General features: G+C 43.1%; 1 long non-coding RNA gene and 1 other non-coding gene across 2 annotated transcripts; one reads left to right on the top strand and one right to left on the bottom strand.

Moving 5' to 3' along the window:
* The first annotated feature begins 1,430 nt into the window (after window positions 1–1,430).
* On the top strand, window positions 1,431–10,913 carry LOC113879706. Its single transcript, XR_003507433.1, has 3 exons — window positions 1,431–2,360; window positions 4,963–5,027; window positions 7,406–10,913. It is a non-coding gene; the product is annotated as an uncharacterized LOC113879706 (long non-coding RNA).
* A 4,276-nt stretch (window positions 10,914–15,189) lies between these two features.
* On the bottom strand, window positions 15,190–15,262 carry TRNAC-GCA. The gene has a single exon. It is a non-coding gene; the product is annotated as a tRNA-Cys (tRNA).
* Between the last annotated feature and the right edge of the window lie 2,712 nt (window positions 15,263–17,974).

Genomic DNA, 17,974 nt, shown 5'->3' with positions numbered 1-17,974 from the left:
AGGGGAACAGTGGGCACATATACTCAGACACACATACAAACACACACAGACACACACATTGAGTGTGCACACAGGCATACAACTTTAAAGAGAGGCATCTGGGTGCTGCTATGGCCCCTTTAAGAGTTAGGGGGACAGGATATTGGCACTTGGTGGGGTCCAACCTCTTGAGTCACAGGCTGGGCTACAACCCCTGGCTGTGGTCCAGGTGTGGGTGGGGAATCAGTGGCAGTGGTTCCCAGAAACCTAGGTTTGGGTGAGGGTGCAAATTGGCTAGGACCCTTCTGACCTGTGTCTCTGCTGTGAGCAAATTTGGGGCATTAGTATATGTGAATTTGTCTTGCAGAGTTTTTTTCTTTCTTCCATCTTTCTATTGAGGTTACAAAGGACATTATCAATATGGGAGAAGGGACAAGGTTCTTCTCTGTGATTAACTGAAGGGGCTGATGGGAACCGGAAGCTTCAGAAATTTTTTTAAAATAATATACACTGATATAGATTGTATTACGCTTGAGGCTCAGAGAAACAGGAAGCAGAAGCAGAAAGCACCTGGCACACAGAAACACACGTGTGTCGCCTCACAGCCAGGCGCTGCAATTCATATGACAACGGAAGCAGCAAACTTCACCCCCTAAAGCACCTGCCCAGGAAAATTTGAAAAGAGACTTCCCCTTTAAAAACAGTCACCCAGCAATTTTTGACCCCTTGAACAGGAGAAAAGAAAAAAAACTCCAGGCTAGCATCACCTCTAAGGCTGCAGTGGCCATGCTCTTCTCCCTGCAGAGGCAGGAAATGATATTTCCATCACTGAGACAGGAGGGCTACATCACTGCCCCTCACCAACATTGCCAACGGGTGTCTTCAAGACCCTGGGGTTCTCTACTGGCTCCTATTTTTGGTTTCCCAGAGAGTATTGGGATGGAAGGCATTCACCTCCAGCTTCCTCTAAGATGCCCTCTAGGCAGCCAGTGTTTAATGAGCCTGCCAAAATTCTGGAGCCAATCTCAGGTGGGGCTGAGCACCAGGTGGGGCCCAGGGACCCAGGGTCTCTGCTTCAAGACTCTCTCCCACTGGGAATTATTGACCTCCAGAGTTTTGAAATGGCAACCCACTCCAGTGTTCTTGCCTGGAGAATCCCAGGGACAGCAGAGCCTGGTGGGCTGCCATCTCTGGGGTCACACAGAGTCGGACATGACTGAAGCGACTTAGCAGCAGCAGCAGCAGAGATTTTGTTTTAACTGAAAAGGGAGACACACGGTACATCCCTCTGCTCTGAGACAGGCTCCAATCCCTATATATCCACTCCACCCCCAAAGCCAGACACACGCACCAACTAAGGCACCCCCAAGGGGACAGACACACTTTGGCAATGAGGCCCCTCCGGAGGCCCAGGGTGTGAAGAGCTGCACAGAGGGTTGTATGCTGTGGAGTCAGCATCTTAGGAGGTGGGAGGGGGCGGTGGGCAGAGGAGGAAGGAGTCTCAGGTCCTGATGGATCAGAAGAAGGAGAATGGGGAGAGGTGGTCAGGACACGGGAGACAAGAAAACCAAGGATGACCCGATAAAGGACAAAAAGCAGAAAATGCAGGAAAGATGGGAGCACCAAGAGAAAAAGGCAAAACAGGGTGTGGGGAAACACAAAACCCAGAAGGAGACAGAGCAGAAGGAGGGAAGGGAACAGAAAGGAGAGTGAGGAAGGGTGAAAGGAGGGCGAGAGGGAGCTGTACTGGGACTTCCTAATGCTGTACTTACCCAGCCTTGAGAGATTCCACAGAAACAGAAGCTGGAAAAACAGCATAAGTTAAGAAACTATGTTAATGATTATCTTTCATGTTTTTCTTAGAATAATAGCCTTGTTACAAGCCCCAAGGCCAGATGCAGAAGGGAGTATGACTGGGATCATGAAAGCACGGACCTTGGAACACCGGGTCAGCGCCAGGCATGAACGCTGCCTACGCACTTGCTGATTGTTCCCGAGACTGGCCCAGAAGGGAAAGGCCTGGGGTGAAAACAAGGAGATCTGGACTCTGTCAGTATAGTCCATGACATTTAGGAGTATGTGCTTAAAACAGCATGTGTCTTGAGAAAGATAAGATCAAAGAAAGTCTTGTAGTCTGCAATTTGGAATAAAAGCTGGACTCAGAGTGGACTCTGCACATCAGTCCAATAGAGGCTGCAGGTCCCCTGACCCATTGCACCAGATTTTGTGTTCTGTCTTCATTCTCGAGGCTCGCTCCTGGACTGTTAAGGCAACAATTGGCACCCAACGTGGGGCTGGAGCAAAAGACCTCTACGAGTGCAAGTGAAACTGCAGGGACGCAGAACCTGGGACGATTGAGCAGCCTCTGAAAATCTCCACTGGTAAGTCTTACAGGCATGTAATCAGGGTTAAAATGGGAAATGTTGAGAGTGCAGAAAACTATTGCCCGTATATTTGTTTATTAAGACAGCTCTTGAAAGTGGGAGGAGTTTCTATTAGTGAAGGGCAATTATTAGAATTGTTACAAGCAGTGGATAAATACTGCTGCTGGTTCCCATCAATAGGGACCTTAGTTTTAAAAGCCTGGGAAAAGATTGGAGCTGAGTTAAAGAAAGAATATGCGAAAGGAACTCCGCTCCCTGTTTCTATTTGGAGTACGTGGGCATTAATTAAGTCAGTACTGGAACTTTTACAGACTTCTGATTCTTCTGATGAAAGTGATGATGACTCTTTTGAAAAGCCTCAAAGTCCAGAGTATGTGAAGCCAGAGGGAAAGGGCAAGCCATCTGCAAAACCCGCTCCCTCAGCTCCCAAGGAGGGTGATGAGGGATTTTTTTCTCCACCTCCTTCCCACTGTTTTCCATCCCTACCACCTGCTTTTGCAGGAAACATTTTCAGTCGAGAGTCTATGCCCACTCCTCGCCTTTCATCCATAGAGAAAGGAATTTTACAAGCACAACGGGAAGGAGATTTAGAGGCTTTTTGTACTACCTCTCCTATGACTATTCATGAGAGTGTAGCTCTTGGTGTTGATCCTAACAACCCTAATGGAGTCTATGAGGCTGTTCGTGAGCCTTTTCCTTTTAAAATCCTAAAGGAATTAAAACAAGCAATACAAAATTATGGTGTAAATTCCCCGTTCACGGTAGAAATAGTTCAGAGTGTGGCAGAGGGCAATCGCCTCATTCCAGCAGATTGGTTGGCATTAGCAAAAACAGTCTTGACCCCAGGGGAGTTTCGTCAGTTCAGAACTTGGTGGCAGGATCATGCTGAGACTCTGGCTGCACACAATCAGACTCATAATATCCCTATTTCCTTGGAACAACTTACGGGGATAGGTCCATGGGGGAGAGTGCAAGATCAAATACGTATGAATGATCAAGCCATAAAACAATTGCGAAGCTGTTGCTTGAGGGCCTGGGAGAAAATAGAGTCAATAAGCCAGACTTCTGTTTCCTTTCAAAAAGTTGTCCAGGGGCCTAAGGAGCCCTATACTGAATTTATTGCCCGATTACAAGAGGCAATCTCCCAGCAAGTCACAGATGCCAAGGCAGCAGACATCTTATTACAATTGTTGGCTTACAATAATGCTAACATTGATTGCAAAAAAGTAATGAACCCTTTCAAAGGAAAAGCTAGTTTAAATGATTATGTTAAGCTATGACAGGGAGTGGGAACCGAATCCTTTAAAGGGGATTTATTAGCTCAAGCTATGGCTAGATTACAACTTCCTAAATTCCCCAGCACTTGTTTTAATTGTGGGAAACCTGGACATACTAGGGTTGAATGTAAGTTCAAAAAAGGGAACTTTCAAAAAGGTAATTCACAAAAGGGGAATGTCCCCAGCCTCTGCCCAAAATGTAAAAGAGGAAATCATTGGGCAAATCAATGTCGTTCTAAATTTCATAAGGATGGCACCCCCCTTTTGGGAAACGGCTCCCAGGGCAAGCTCCCAGCCCCAACAAACAAGGGAGCCTGTCCTGTTCAGACTCCACAAATGTCTTCCCCAACTACTCCTGCCAACAACAATAACGGTCAGAATTGTGGTGACCCAAGGACGAAAGAGCAGATGAAACCAAGGAGGGTCTTGCAATGCAGGAATGGAAAAACCAGACCCTTGTCGTCTTTCCCTCCCCCTTCTTGTAACTATTAATGGATTTCAAGTCCTCCTGAGCAGTATAACCTGTCTCCCCTCCTACCCCATAGGAGGAAGGTATTTGCCTTACTCTTCCCTCCACCCAATATACATGCCTCATCCAATCAGCAAATGACCCACAAGACCCCTATCCCGCTCCTGTACTCCGGTTAAAAAGTGGACTAAAGACCCCTGTTCAATGTTGGTTCTCCCTTGAGCTGGCCCAGTGTTCTAACAGTGTCTCCCATTCTAATAAACTTTATTTCCTCTCATTCTGTCTTATGTCTGGAAATTCTTTTCCCACCAGCACCTAGACCACAACATTTTTGGTGGCCTGTATGGGGACTTGGGGTCTCTTCCCCACCTCCTCACTTCTCCTTTCTCATAGGGACCCTCTGCAACAGGCAAGTGCTGTGGAAGCAACTGAGGAACTCTGGCCAGGGTTATCCTCTGGTGTGTTCCAAGGACCCCACAGCTCACTGAGCCCCAGTAGCTGCCACCCAAATGGGAAGGGTCTCTCCTTCGTCTTCTTTCCAACTGAGGACTAGGCCAACCAATGTTGTGTGGGCATGGCTCAGGCTCTTAAAGGCCATTAGGGTGCCTGCCACATGAAGACTCCCGTGAGCCGGTCCACTAGGAGGGTCGCAGAGCGGATCAGGCCACAAGGGCATCCGCCCCCAGGAAGACAACTTGCGTGCACTGTGTCAGGCACGTAGTGGTTGAAGCAAAGCAGGGACAGACCATTGTCCCCTGGCCACCGCCTCCCCCGTAGCATTGTAAGGTGGATTCCTCAGCCTTCTCGCCTGTCACTTTCACTTCTTTCCCTTTCGGTCCGGATTGATTTACAGGAGCCTCGGTGTTGCCTCTGAGCCATCCCAAGAGTGCCTTCCATGTTTCAGGCAATCGCCCAATGGTGAGTCACCCAGCTGCTCCCAGGGATCTCTGTCTTTCTCTGCCCAGGTCACATGATGCCTTAGCTGCACAGTTCTCAGAGGTCACCTCTCACTGTTGTACGCGACTGTTGGGACGGTCGGCTATTTTTGTGCCAAGAGTTGCACCGAGACGTCACTGAGACAAAAAAGGGATGACTTTTTGCCGTCGGTGACTCTCAGTACCCCCGTTCTATGGTGTATAGGCTAAGGATGGGTTCTGGTATGTCTTGGGAGCCTTTCTCAGACTCACCCCTTGGCTACATTCTCAGAAACTGGAAAATTTTGACCCTGCAAAAGGCCTGCCCCAATACAAACTGGGGGACCCCCCAAAATGGCCTCTGAATGGCACACTAGCTTTTGCCAAAAGCAGAGAAAGGATTCAGAATTTCCTTATGTTCAGTCCTTCATGGCCCTCAGTTAGAATATGGATTTGAGGGACTCATGCCGCATGTGTCTTTCTGTTGCCTCCCTATCTCCTGTCCCCTGCTGTGTCTCTCTCCATTAGATTCCTAGACAACCCCTACTCGACCTTTCATATCCACATGATCTCTAGGAAAGAATTCTGAGGTTCCCTTTGGTCCAGGTCTTTCTCCTATATTCAAAAGCCTGAAGGATCAAAACTGTCCTCTATGCTTATCTCTCAGATGGGGAGAGAACCAAGTTTCCCCCACTCCTAAACATCCTAAAGAGTTCCTGCTAACTACTGTTTCTCAGGGTGGGGAAGGATCAAGCTTCCCCCACTCCTGCAAATTTCCTTAACCCTTCAGATTCTTCTGATGGGACAAAGACCTCACTTCCCACCAGAGGGACAATCCAAGAATTTTATCAACTGATCTGTCCCTGATATCAGAGTCAATTTGCGCATAGTTGGTCTATAATTTAGGTGTAAAACTATGACTACAGAAAGGAAAGATGACTTTTTGACACAGGATGGCCATGATATTCTTTAGACTCCAGAGAAAACTGGTTAAAACAAAAATGTTTTTTCTTGGAAACTGAAAAACCGGTTCTTTTTGCATGTGCAATTAGAAACAACTAGCTTGTTAGGGAACCCTCTTACACTGTTGGTGGGAATGCAGACTAGTACAACCACTATGGAGAACAGTGTGGAGATTCCTTAAAAAGCTGGAAATAGAACTGCCATATGACCCAGCAATCCCACTGCTGGGTATACACACCGAGGAAACCAGAATTGAAAGAGACACGTGTACCCCAGTGTTCATTGCAGCACTGTTTATAATAGCCAGGACCTGGAAGCAACCTAGACGTCCATCAGCAGATGAATGGATAAGAAAGCTGTGGTACATATATACAATGGAGTATTACTCAGCCATTCAAAAGAATACATTTGAATCAGTTCTAATGAGGTGGATGAAACTGGAGCCTATATACAGAGTGAAGTAAGCCAGAAAGAAAAACACCAATACAGTGTACTAACGCATATATATAGACTTTAGAAAGATGGTAACGATGACCCTGTATGCGAGACAGCAAAAGAGACACAGATGTATAGAACCATCTTTGGACTCTGTGGGAGAGGGCAAGGGTGGGATGATTTGGGAGAATGGCATTGAAACATGTATAATGTCATATGTGAAACGAATTGCCAGCCCAGGTTTGATGCATGATACAGGATGCTCGGGGCTGGTGCACTGGGATGACCCAACGGGATGGTACAGGGGAGGGAGGTGGGAGGGGGGTCCAGGATGGGGAATATGTGTACACCCATAGCGGATTCATGTTGATGTATGGCAAAACCAATACAATATGTAAAGTAATTAGCCTCCAATTAAAATAAATTTATATTAAAAAAAATAAAAAATAAAAAGTTATTCATCCCTAAAAAAAATAAATAATAAAAGCCCTGCCTAGGGAAAAGCTTGAAGTTAACTCTTTCTATGTCCCTGAAATACACAGCCCACTTTGCCTGAGACCTCAGCCTTGGGCAAATTAGAACTTCAGCAAAAAAAAGCAGTGGGGGGGAAGGTGGTTCAAAGAGACATTGTAAATCTCAGGCAGAAAACTATGAGATCTCTGTCTGTCTATCTGGATTTATGTGTGTCTCAGTGTGTGTCTTTTTTTTTTTTCAATAATATTGCTGAAGTTGTGAGTTCTAATTTAATTGGCCTAAAGAAAAGTAAGTGCTTACAAATCAGACAATTCTAAATACAAGAGAAATTAACCTAACTGAATTTCAGATTCACGTGAATTGGGAAATATTCAATATTAAATATCTAGTATTAACATTTGTTTGCTAATCTAATATAGACATGTCTAAGAGTCATTAAGATTAAGCATATTTTCATTGTACCTAGGTTTATTATAAGTTAAATATTTTATATTGTTATATCTGTCACAGGTTTGTCAGCAAGGAAGGTACCTCAAGTGAAAAAACTTCAAAAAAAATGTAAACGAGATATGAGCTTTTAGATAAACTCTATTAAGATTAAAAACGTCTGTCTAAAACAGTTTCTCTAGATTTTGGTAACCTGAATTTCTAGGGTTGTGCTGAACTAAGTAACAGAAGTTTATTGAACAGCTAGGTCATTTCCAAATAAAATAAGATTCTGAAACATTCATTACTGAATACTAATTTACAGAGAAACTAAAGATTTTGGACTATTAATAAATAATGTTTGATGCCATCCTGAGATGTTCGCTAGAATTTTTTTGAGAAATTATCACTGGTATGTGTGTTCACCAATCTATAGAATGCTAATATAAAGGTCAATTCTTGGTTGCTTAAGGAAAGCAGGATGTGTGTGTTCAGTAGAGAAGGTATGAGGAATGAAGTTACACTTTATGAAGGGGAAGGAAGTAGGTCTGACTTACCGTTGGCTGTTCCACGATGGGAGAACAAATGGGTACAGAGAGTGATAAGAAGGCTTTATGGAAAGTGGACCCCAAGGGAAGAGTTTTGTGTATAAATAAAAGTTTTCTTGAGATGTTGAACTGCCTTTGATAATGGATTTTAAGTTTCTTTGCCTCTAAAGTGATCTGTTCTATGTTTACCTTTGAAATCTTCTTTGTTACTTTGGCTAAGTGAATATATTATTTCACAATGATCTATATGATTCTATCTGACTGAGTGTTATAAACCCTTCTGATATTTATTGACAAAACTGCCTAAATAGCTTGACTTCTAGCTGACTTTGGGATGCTTCAGAGGGCCCCTGAGACATCCCAAAGAGCTCTTAAACTACCTGAGTTCATTTGACATGTTAAATTGCATGGGAAATATTGTTGGAGGAGTGACGAATCTTCTCGGGTTAAATTGTATGGTTGATGTTACTTATATAGATATCCTAGAAATTATGTGAAATTCATGAAAATCTGATATGTCCTGGTAAAATGTTGTCAGTTATAATTCTAGTTATCATGTTAAAGTGTTACAAGTCACAGCAATGACCAGGCTACTTTGTCAATTACAATTTAATTCGATTTTAAACATGCCTTGTGTGGTTTCACTCTCATGCCTTTAGAAAAATACTGCTAGTTCTTCAAGGTGTATGGAAAAGACTTTTCTAAGATTAACTGATAAATTTTGTTTGTTTGCTACCTGATAAATTGGTAACAGACTGGAATTTAGTCTACTCTCTATGTTAAGAGAACAAAGTTTTCTTAGAATGAATCTTTCCATAATAGATTATGAATTTCTTTGCCTTTAAGTGATTTATATTTGTTTTAAAAATCTTTTGTTACTTTAGTAAATAAGTGTTATTTAAGATTATGGTACATGTAAAAGCTCATTCTGCTTCTACAAAAAATAACGCCTCACTGTTAGACTTGTGCTATCCTAATGTCCTTAAAAAATGGCAACAGTCTACTCCTAAATTGGGGAATTAAAAATGGGTGAACAATAGCTGAAAATCAAAGAGTCAGGGCTATGGGAAATCCAAGACGGCCGCTTGGCTTTTCCCAGCTCCCTGACAAACCTCATTTTTATTTGATGGGTTAAAGCCTTCCCTGGCTACAGGGTTAATGCCTCCATAATGAAAAAATCACTGAATATTAAGTTTTGTAAATTGTTAAACTAAATTTCTAGTTTTGTTAATTAAGGTCTAGTGTTTGCTAAGACTCACTTCTGAGATAGTTCCTTGTTATGTTATATTGCTAAAAGATTTAATTAAATTATTAAAAAGGACACTCTAAGTTTGTTTCTAAGGCTTATCTCAGTAACCAATCTTCAGATAAAGGTCAGATGTTCCATAATGTACAACCAGGAGATTAACACCAGCCTATAGTCATTTAACAAATGAAGTCAGATGACCTGGGGTATACCAGGCTCTACCTAATGAAAGTTTTTGACTTATAATTCTTGCTTGCTGCTGCTGCTGCTGCTAAGTCGCTTCAGTTGTGTCCAACTCTGTGCAACCCCATAGACGGCAGCCCACCAGGCTCCCCCGTCCCTGGGATTCTCCAGGCAAGAACACTGGAGTGGGCTGCCATTTCCTTCTGCTTATGACTTTACTAATAACAGCTAGCTATAGCTATATTATTTTCTATGTCACTTGTTTCGGAGGATTATTTCTTACGTTAACAAATGTGTGACTGAGCCTGTGATACAATGCTGATATGCAGTTCCATATGAGATCAATGATTGTAATAATGTAACTCTAGATATGGGAAGAAGCAACAAGAGGGAATATTTTCCTGGACCAAGAGGCTAGTAAGACAGTGGTCCAGAGACTTGCTACTTGCAAGGCCTGGTCCAATAACAGCACACTGAGTGGCCTGTCAATGGAATATTCCCTAGACCTGGGAATGAGCCTTCCCAGCACCGTGGGACACAATGGCCATGAAATGGCCCCCAGACATGGTCAAATATGTGGCTGTGAAGGGGCCCTGCTGACTGGAAGTTGGTACTTGCCAGCTGCGTCTACAAAGATTACATCATGACCACTGCAAGCTGCTGACCTTCGATACTGCCTGAAAGGAGGTCAGGGTGGAGATCAGAAATAAGGCACTCTGTGCTCTGGGAAAAACCCAGAAGAACCGGCCTTCAGATAGTCAGATGTTTTCAGGTAAAGATTTTATGAGCCCAAATTCTTGCATCTTCTCATACCTAGAGAAACACTAACGTCACAAACCAATGTCTGGTCCTGGTTCCCCTGGTAGCCCCGGAGCAGCTTTTCTACTTCTATTAATCTTTGGGCCATATACCTTTAACTTTCTTGTTAAGTTTGTTTCTTCCAGAATACAACAAATCTCCAAGTGGTAGGATGACAAGAATATTCCCTGACCAACACCCAGACAGTGCTGAAACAAGCCACCTTATCATTCCATGGACTCTCATCTCCCTCCGTAAATGCACCTGACAGAGAGCAGACAAAGGGAACCCAGAGCCCCACGACGCCCCTGTACAGCTTGAAGAAGCCAGAGTGGTCATCGCCCCTTTTCCCCTGAGACTGGGTTCCCAAATGCCTGAGAAGGGAAATAGGTAGACAGACATGAGCAGGGTATCAAAAGAGGCCAAAGAATTAGCCCTAGAAATAAAGAGAGGGAGGACCCAAGGACAAAAGAGCAGATAAAACCAAGGAGGATCTTGCAATGCAGGAATGGAAAAACCAGACCCTTGTCATCCTTCCCTCCCCCTTCTTGTAACTATTAATGGATTTCAAGTCCTCCTGAGCAGCATAACCTGGCTCCCCTCTTACCCTATAGGGAGAAGGTATTTGCCTTACTCTTCCCTCCACCCAGTATACGTGCCTCGTCCAATCAGCAAATGACCCACAAGACCCCTATCCCACTCCTTGTACCCTGGGTATAAAAGTGGACTAAAGACCCCTGTTCAATGTTGGTTCTCCCTTGAGCTGGCCCGCTGTTCTAACAGTGTCCCCCATTCTAATAAATTTATTTCCTTCTCATTCTGTCTCATGTCTGGAAATTCTATTCCCACCCACACCTAGACCATGACAAGATTTACCATGCTGTGTCATGGAATTATCCCCAGCAACCCAATGAAACACAGCCCTTGATATAAGTAGTAGTCAGGATATTACTGTTACTCCTGGAGAGACACCAACTGTTATTTCAACAGGAATATTGGGACTGCTTCCACAGGGGACAGTTGAATTATTGTCAGGAAAATCAGGGCTGACTTCCCGGGAGTTCAAATTCATACCGGAGTTATAGCCAGTGATTATGAAGGAGAATTGGAGGTTATGGCCTCTACTGCTCTTCCCTGGAAGATTTCTAAAGGGGATAGAATTGTTCAGCCTTTAATTCTACCTTATGTGGGTATAGGACATTCAGACAAAAAGCAGAGCTCTGGGGGATTTGGAAGCACAGGAAAGGCTGGTATTTTTCTCACTGAAAAAATTTTAGAATCCAGACCCACCTAACAAGTCAATATAAGTGGCAAAAGCTTTCAAGGTTTAATAGATACTGGAGCTGATGTTTCTATCATCAGCTCTCAACATTGGCCTAAAGTGTGGCTGACTAGGCCTGCTCCAATATCTATTGTAGGTCCGGGACAGGCACAGGGGCTAAAGCAGAGTGCTATGGTATTGTCTTGTTCAGGGCCTGATAAACAACCAGCCACTATCTAACCTTATATTGCTGATATACCTGGCAATCTATGGGGTCTTGATCTCTTGGAACAATGACATGCTGAGATACATATTCCTTCAAATCAATATAGCGAGGCCAGTCACTGAATTATGTTCAGTCAAGGTTATATACCGGGATTGGGACTGGGCACAAATCAACAAGGAAGATTTATCCTTTGACTACTCAAGATTTCAAACCGCTCCCTTTTCTTTAGTGGCCACTGCTCATATTAATCTTCCTCCATCCACACCCATACCTCTTAATTGGAAAACTGATCAACCTGTGTAGATAGAGCAGTGGCCTCCAAAATAAGAAAAATTGGAGGCTTTACATGAATTAGTTAATGAACAGCTTAGCAAGGGACATATTATTGAGTCCTTTAGCCCTTGGAATTCTCTGGTGTTTGTTATACAAAAGAAATCTGGTGAATGGAGAATGCTTACTGATCTGAGAGCTGTTAAGGCTATTATTGTTCCGATGGGTGCTTTGCAGCCTCGCCTCCCTAATCCTAGTATGATTCCAAGAAATTGGCATTTGTTTATTATTGACCTCAAAGATTGTTTTTTCACTAGTCCTTGACACCCTGATGATCAACGTAGATCTGCCTTTTCAGTTCCTTCCGTTAATTTAAAGGAGCCACATAAAAGATTTTAATAGACTGTATTATCTCAGGGTATGCTTAACAGCTCCCTATTTGTCAACATTTTGTAACGAAGGCTTTACACCCAGTGTAACAACAGTTCCCTCGTGCATATATCAGGATATATTATGTGCCTTACCTGAAGTTGAAAGCCTAAAGGAACTGTTTTTAAAGCTAAAGGAATGCTTGGAGTGTGCTGGCTTGTGTATAGCTTCTGATAAATTACAATACACTGAACCTTTTCAGTACTTAAGGAATATAGTCATGCATACTACAATCAAACCACAAAAGGCGCAAATACGCAGAGACTCAATTAAAACTCTAAATGACTTACAAAAACTACTGGAAGATATTAACTAGATTCAACCTAAGTTAGGGATTCCAACTTATTCTTTATCCCATTTATTCTATTAAGAGGAAATCCAGAGCTTAATAGCTCCCGAGAGCTAACTCCTGAGGCTGAGAAAGAACTATCAATTATAGAACAAGCTGCACAAAAATGCCAAATAGACAGAATAGACCCTTTGGTGCCTCTCCAGTTGTTTATCTTCCCTACCCCTCATTCCCCTACTAGGTTGATTTGCTAACTCCTTTAATAGTTGAATGGATATTCATAGCTAATTCACAAACAAAATCTATTACCCCTTATTTAGATATGATAGCCACTACAATTCTCAAAGGAAGAGGGCGTGTTCAATAGATTACTGGACATGATTCCTGCCTTATTTGCACTGCAAACTTCCAAAGAATTAAAATATTCTCTTCACAGTTCTTTATCTTGGCAACTTGCTTTAGCTGACTATGTTGGGCAAATCGACAGACACTGTTCTGATTTACCTATCTTATAGTTTTTAAAATAAACAAGATGGATTTTGTCTAGAATTACTAGTGTTGACCCCATTCCCTCAGCTCCTCCTATTTTTACAGATGGCACTAGCTGAGGTAAAACAGGATATACAAGCACGTTTATGCTAGTTATTTAAACACCTGGATATTCTACACAACGAGCAGAAATTCTGGCTATTAAACACACATTACAAAATATTCCCCAAACAATTAACATCTTATCTGATTCTCAATATTCTGTACATGTTACTAAACATATAGAAATAGCAACTATTAAGGATACTATCCCATCCACATTGTATACACTTTTTACAAATTTACAAAAGGTGATTAGATACCAACAGTCTCCATTCTACATTACTCATACTCCAGCTCATACTGATTTACCAGGGCCTTTAACACAGTTCAGTTCAGTCGCTCAGTTGTCTCTGATTCTTTGCAACCTCATGGACTGCAGCATGCCAGGCGTCCCTATCCAAGGCCTCCCTATCCATCACCAACTTCCGGAGTTTACTCAAACTCATGTCCATTGAGTCGGAGATGCCATCCAACCATCTCAGAGATGATCAAGCCAATGCCCTTTTATTTCCAGCATTTATAGAAGCATCAGCCCTTCATGATCTGTCACATTGTAATTAAAATATTTAAAAACCAAGTTTCATATCCCTTGGGCTTAAGCTAAACAGATTGTATGGCCTTATCCTAAATGCCAGATGGTTGTGATAACCACATCTCCAACAGAAGCCTTGGGAGTTAATCCCCGTGGCCTGAAGCCAAGTCAGATCTGGCAGATGGACATAACTCACATTCCATCCTTTGGAAAGCTTGCTTATGTACACATCATGGTTGATACTAACTCTAAGTTTATCTGGGCAACTGGTTGCTCTGGGGAATCTACAAAACATGTTATTTCACATTTGCGTAGTTGCTTTACTACTATGGACCTCCCACAAAATATAAAAACAGACAATGGCCTGGCTTACACTAGTTCCCCTTTTAGGGATTTTTAAAAAGGCTTGGTCTATAAAACATCATACATGAACTCCCTATAATCCCCAAGGACAAGATATTGTAAAATGAGCTAACGATCTCTTAAAGAAATGCTACAAAAACAAAAAGGTGGGAAATGGAATGTCACTTCCTCCACAGTAAAAATTATGTAAAGCATTATTAATTTTAAATTTTTGCATCAAAATAATGATTTCACTGCAGTAGAATGACATTTTAAAAAGGAACAAAAAGAAATTCACCCCAAACCACCTGTTCGGTGATGTGATCCAGTAACACGTTCATAGCACAGGGGGACTCTGACAACCTGGGGGAGGGGTTTCGCTTGTGTTTCACCAGGTGATTCAGAAACATCCCTTCACGTCATCTGAAAGCATCTTTTCTGTGGAACGTTGCGCCCCCAGAAATAAGTTTCAAAGGCCTGAGTCTGAAACACACAAAGATAATGATTCCTCTCCCGTTGACTTATCGCAACAAGATCCCCACTTGGGGATAAAAAATTAAAAGATTAACACAGAAATCAGAAGAGATCTTAGAAAATAAAGGGAATGCTGTCACTCCTAACAAACATGCCTGTTGCCATGTTTGCTTTTATCACCACCACAGTGAGTATACCCTTAGCAACAGCTGAATCTAAAAATTAAACTTATTGGGCATATATACCTAGCCTCCCATTACTAAAACCCATTGACTGGGGGGATTCTATGATCCCCGTTTATGTTTATTATTCTTCCTGGGTACCAGGACCTAAAGATACACGCCTTCCTCTTTTTAAACAAGAGGAAGGGACTCCCTTCAGTGTTACTTATGGGTATGAATCCTGGCCAACTTGTATGGGACCAACTACAAGATGTCTTAAATTGTCTATGCAAGCCTGGCTGTCCACTAATTCTTTAAATAGTAACTATGTTAAGGTTCAGCTACATCTTCTCTGTGGTCTGAGTTTTGCTTATAACAACTCAGAACCCGATGTGAAATCGCTCAGTCGTGTCCGACTCTTTGTGACCCCTGTGGACAGTCGCCTACCAGGCTCCTCGTCCACGGGATTCTCAAGGCAAGGATACTGGAGTGGGTTGCCATTTCCTTCTCCAAGGATCTTCCCTGACCCAGGGATTGAACCTGGGTCTCCTGCATTGCAGGCAGACGCTTTACCGTCTGAGCCACCAGGGAACCCCATGATGACACCAAATTGGACAGACCTTTATGCGAGCATCACAAGCTGTGGACTGAAAAGCAAGATCGTATTCAGTGGGGTAATTGCAGTGGGACTGAGGGAATAATTTTGATTAATGGTTCCTATGGAATTGTATGGGACTGGTCCCCTAAGGGGTATGCAGTCTCTAATTGCTCTCATCAAAAGCAGTTCTGCTATCCTCACAAAAGGCTGTGTTGGCAGGGGCATAAAGTCTTTAACCATACTAATTTACCACTCTTCAGATCATCCAATTATATGGCATGGTAGTGGCATGTCACCCCCTTCCCACAATTAGATCAAGGAAGAGGGCAAGGAGGGATTTGGAAATTAGCTTTAAGTCTTAAAAGATTCCAAATTTGGGATGGATATTATTCTGATAAAACGAATTATTCATTGACATTTAATACCAGTACAAATTGGACATTTTATATTCAGGCTTGCATGAGAGATCCTTATGTGCTCTTGAAAGGAACAATTTCTATCAGTGAAAGTGTACAGGAACTTTCTTGCCAGGACTGAAAATTATGTACCTGCTTAAATTCTTCACTTTATAATTCTAATCACTCATTTGTTATATTAAGAAGAAGATTGGGGATATGGCTTCCAGTAAATCAAACCAGACCTTGGGAAGGCCCCCTTGAAACACATGCTCTTTTAAAGGTTATAAAGAAAGTACTGCAACGTTCCAAAAGGTTTATTGGACTCCTTATAGTAGCTATTATGAGAATTACTGCTATAGTCACAACCATGGCAGTAGCCGGGGTGCCACTGCATCAAACTATACAAATGACTGCATTTGTCCAGCAGTGGCACCAAAATGCAAGTTCTGCCTGGGGAACTCAAACTCACACAGACCAAGAAGTTAATGAACAATTGATTGATTTAGAAAATGCAGTTCTCCTACTAGGGGACAGAGTACAAAATTTAAAATTACAAATTCATCTGAAGTGTGATTGGAATATCTCTTCATTTCGTGTCACACTTCATAAGTGTAATCAAAGTGCATATACTTGGGATCAATTATCTAAACATTTGAGAGGACACGTTTGTAATAATCTATCCTTAGATATTTCCCAATTACAGGCTACTATTTTTAATATGCAGAATGCTCACTTACAACTACTCCCAGAAACTTATTTGAAGAAATTGAAGAAGGTTTACATAAACTAAACCCCTGTAGGAGGAGGATTGCTTAGTACTATAATATCAGGATGTATATTTTTGACTGTTCTGTGTCTAATCCTCAGATGATAAGAGAAACTGAAAGAAATCATCCAAGAACTGCTGAAGAAAGAAGTTGCTCGATTGGTGTATCTACGCCTGCAAAAATAAAAAGGGGGAGATTTACTGGGAATTCCTAATAATGTACTTACCCAGCCTTGAGAGATTCCACAGAAGTAGAATCTGGAAAAACAGCATATATTAAGAAACTATGTTAATGATTATCTTTCATGATTTTCTTAGAATAATAGCCTTGCTACAAACCCCAAGGCCAGACCCAGAAGGGAGTATGACCGGGATCATGAAAGCATGGACTTTGGAACACCGGGTAGGCGCCAGGCATGAAGACTGCCTACGTACTTGCTGATTGTTCCTGAGACTAGCCTGGAAGGGAATGGCCTGGAGTAAAAACAAGGAGATCTGGACTATGTCAGTGTAGTCCATGACATTTAGGAGTACGTGCTTAAAACAGCACGTGTCTTGAGAAAGATAACATCAAGGAAAGTCTTGTAGTCTGCAATTAGGAATAAAAGCTGGACTCAGAGTGGACTCTGCACCTCAGTCCAATAGAGGCTGCAGGTCCTCTGACCCATTGCACCAGATTTTGTGTTCTGTCTTCATTCTCGTGGCTTGCTTCTGGACCGTTAAGGCAACAGGGAGCCAGGAAGAGAATATCAGACAACGTTGTTGCTGTTCAGTCACCAAGTCATGTCCGACTCTTTGTGACCCTGTGGACTGCAGCACGCCAGGCCTCTAGGTCCCTCACTGTCTCCAGAGTTTGTCCAAGTTCACGTCCACTGAGGATGTCAGAGGATGTCAGAGCTTGGTGAGGATACCTCCTATGAGCAGAGGGAATCAGGAGTGCTGGGCAGAGCCTTAGTTCCTACAGAGAGCTGGCGGGCCCAGTACACCAGGCCGGCCTCATAAACCAGCAGGTTGATGGCTGCTGTCAGGACGGCCACAGCCAGGCGCTGGTCCGAGGTGCACATGTAGGCGGTGAGCCATCAGTGCAGTCCTCATCACTGGACCGCCGGAGCTTCCCACCCAACTTCTCATAGAACTGGTAGAGTGGCCAGAGGACCAGAGCGCTGATGTAGAGGAGCACGATGAGCAGGGTGTGCACAACCTTGACGGGCAGCTTGTACTCCATGTTGCACAGCTGGACGTGAACTTGGGCAAACTCCGGAGACAGTGAGGGACATAGAGGCCTGGCGTGCTGCAGTCCACAGGGTCACAAAGAATCGGACATGACTTGGTGACTGAACAGCAACTGGACAAAGGTGATGGAGTAGATGACGGAGGCCGAGAGGCAGAAGAGGGCGGCATAGCAGGTGTAGGTGTCGAGGAGGTGGTGCCAGAAGAAATGAAGGGGGACCGGAGCTTACGTAACTCAGCAATGAAGATGATGAGGGTCACAGTGAAACAGAAGCACCAGATGGCCATGGACCAGTTGCCTACATCCCCTC

Source organism: Bos indicus x Bos taurus, chromosome 21 (genome assembly GCF_003369695.1).
Source record: "Bos indicus x Bos taurus breed Angus x Brahman F1 hybrid chromosome 21, Bos_hybrid_MaternalHap_v2.0, whole genome shotgun sequence".
NCBI classification, from domain to species: Eukaryota; Metazoa; Chordata; class Mammalia; order Artiodactyla; family Bovidae; genus Bos; species Bos indicus x Bos taurus.
Note: the sequence above shows the minus strand (reverse complement) of the source record. Positions and strands in the feature narration are given on the sequence as shown.